Here is a 3,441-nt window from a genome sequence, read left to right on the forward strand (position 1 = left end):
AGAGATGCGTATATATACATCAATCCATGTACATGTATATGTAAATATACAATTTATATGTACATCGAATACACATACGTATATATAAATATATAAAATACATATATACATACATATATTATGCATCAGAAGTCACAACGATCATGCATGAACGATACGGCCGTGCGAGTGCTGCGAACCGGCAAGAGGCTGCATAGGTGCGGCTTGAAGATAGCCACGTGACAACGAAGTCTTTGGAGATATTCAGGGTAGCTCCACCATGGCGGCGCTCACCATCAGTTCCAGCTTGAAGATAACCCGAGCAGTTTTTCAGATTAAAATTATGACTTAGTCGTGGGAAACCTCGCTTAATGCACTGCATGCTAACTGAAGTCAGAAAATATCAACCGCATTTTTCCTTCAGCCCATTTGCTGAATAGTCCCCGACAACTTCAATGAAGACATAAAAAAACAGCAATGGTAAATGATTTGAGAGAAGCCAACACCAGCACTCTGAAGAACTAATGACCGACCATGAACGAGTCAATCACCATCAGGCGGGACTCCAGCATGTCATCCACCAACGGGGGGGGGGGGGGGCTCGAGTATGCCTCCTGGACCCGCCCAATCCATGCCGCCTTTCGCAGCCTAGCGGGTCCCGCCAGGGATCCATCCGGAACCCGTTAGGACCCGTTACAGCCCAGACCAGCCAATCCGGTATTCGTGCCTATCTCGAGCAGTTGGCGACAGGCTCTGGGAATATTAATGAAATTCGGGGTCAGTCGACCGGCTGTCAGGAGGCCTGCTCCGGCCGCGAGTGGGCCAAAATAGCCAAGAATACGTCAAAATACGCCAAGAATTCAGCTTTCGTCCGAATCTGGCACACTTTTTTCTCAAAGTTGGGGAAAATGAAGGCTAGGCTGGGGAAAGAGGAGGGCACTGAAGCCTGCCCCCTCCCCCCATTTAAATAGGGAATTACGCCGCCGATATATATGACCGATCGGGGTGAGGTCATAAAGGAGTGAGTCATATAGAGGTGAGGGGTGAGTCAGCAGATGGCCGGATGACAAAGCGTTCAGTCGGAGGAGTCGGCGCTCCACGAAAGGGGGCGCAACGACGCGCGTCGCGTTCTCCTGACAAACTGATCTCCGGACTGACATAGTTGGAGACTTTGGCTGAGGCTCGGTGGAGACGGCGGTGGGTCGCTGAAGGAGTGTGAGTTGCAGGAGCTCTGAGAGACTCAGTCCGGGAAGCTCAGTGAAGCTTTGGAAAGCTCTGGGAGGCTCTTAGTCTGGGAATCTCTCGGAGACTGTCAGTCTGGGAAGCCCTGAGAAGCTCTCAGTTCGGGAAGCTTTGGAAACCTCTGGGAAGCTGTGGGAGGCTCTCATCTGGGAAACTCTGGGAAGCTCTGGGAGACTCTTGGAAGCTCTGGGAAGCTCTGGGAGGCTCTGAGTTTGAGCCCTGCCAGACCAAACATCTCGAAAAATCACCTGAGTTTCCAGTTATGCCTGAGCTGGCGGGATGCATGTTTTTCGCAAGGTGGCAGGCACCACAGCCTCGGCGGTACGACGGGCCTGTAGGTACGATACCCTTCTAGGCATCACAGAAACTCCTTCCACTCTCCCCGTTCCATTTTCATCCTCCATGTTCAGCGGAACAATGCGTAGAGTTTGCCGTGTGCTCCGAACTAAACCAGCTCATTTTCCAGGGAACATGCGAGCCCCGTCATACAAGGTCTCGGCACACTTGAGCTCTACTCGCGGTGTTTGTTTCCATGGCCGAACGTTAGTGTTCGCGACAGCGCAGTCAGCTGACAGCGCAGTCAGCTGACTAGGCGGTGATGCATGTCAGGCGGAAGTTATTTGGTAGCGTTGCCACGTCGACGGCGGGAAGCGGACCCCTGTTCAGGCTCGCGAGTTAGGAGGGCATGGAACGGCTGGCCGGAATTTCGGCCAATCTCGCGGACTGGCGTCCGACACGAGAGGTGGCACCGCGAGGTTCTGTGGGTCGACCGCGAGAACCGCTTCGTGAGCGCCGTCTATTTGGGATTGGAAAAGCTGCAACGAGGAGCGGTAAGCTGAGTCTTTGACATCTTGATGTGGGGAGTTTCATGGCATGTTGACGGCAAATGGTCACGAAGCCATCTTCATGTGAGTATTAGCCGCTACCTGGGTGTGGGCCGCGGACCCGCAATGCCAAGTTTCATGATGCGTGGCGCTACCATCCGGTTTGACCTCTGCAAACAAATTTAACCTGGTCAGACCACAAAGCCCAAGTCAGAGCGCTGTCATGACAGCATAGACTAATGCCGTTATGGGTGCACATAATTGGAGGACACATGGGATCGTGTATCTACCCCCGCTAATACAGGCCATAGACATCGACGAAAACGTACGAGAGGTACAATACGGCGCCTAACCTTGCAACGTTCACGACAGCACACAAACACGGAGGATTCGCAGGTCTAAAAAAAAAAAACGCAAGGGAAGCAATAATAATGACGGAAAGCCATTTTTCCCCAGAAGACCTCTATGACGACTGCCATCAGGGATCCCTTAGGGTGGAGGCTCCTCCCCACAAAAGTTATGTGAGCATGTCCATTATAAATATACCATTTTTGTTTTGCCCCTAACATCATCTTAAAATTTGTCGCCCTGTTGAGCTCCATTGATCAATCACAAGGTGCAAATACAGTTCTAGATCATTCATAGCGATTTTTTGCCTCAGTCGCCTTATGTTAAGAATTACATTAAAGATGGCGCAACGTTTCCAGTGATTCTCGTCAGTCAAGCAGCATGAATTCGATTTGGCGACTGAAAAGAAGTTTTCGTTTGGGACCGGAGTATGAGTTTCAAGGATCTGATTAATGTTTTGACCATCGATTTTGCAACGTTCACAGGCACTTGAGCAAGACTGTGAATGTAATTGAAAAATTACCTTGTGAATGGGTTGACACTTCTTATCAAAGCACGTGTTCTCACCGAGAAACAATGTGGATATAACCGTACCCAGCCCTTTGCTCCGAATCGATCGATTTCCGCAACACAAATTATTCGGCCAGTCTCTGCAAGGAGGTTATAATGATTCCGACACGTCATTGAAGATATAAAGTGACGTTGTAGAGTGTCATGCATAGAGCGCACGAGAGCATCAAGGACGTGTGCATGATTCATTAACGAAATTAGTCGCAAAGGTGATTTCGTGGTGCTTTCCGGAATGCTGGAAATTTGTCACACATGCTTCGTACTCATGCTTCTCGTACAACCCATACGCCAAGGCGCCGCCCGATATCTAAAAACAAGCCAACAACTGCCCACAGCCTGTCAGCAGGCACGCACCAGCTGCTCACAACACATGGCATGTAAGCCACGTGCACACTGCCCGCTTGAGGTTACACCTGCCTTTCCGTCCCCCCACACGACTTCCAGATGCAGCTCACCGCGGCATGGCCCGCGAGCGGGA

The sequence above is a fragment of the Pollicipes pollicipes genome, unplaced genomic scaffold (assembly GCF_011947565.3).
Source record: "Pollicipes pollicipes isolate AB1234 unplaced genomic scaffold, Ppol_2.1 Scaffold_6052;HRSCAF=7182_pilon_pilon_pilon, whole genome shotgun sequence".
NCBI lineage: Eukaryota > Metazoa > Arthropoda > Thecostraca > Pollicipedomorpha > Pollicipedidae > Pollicipes > Pollicipes pollicipes.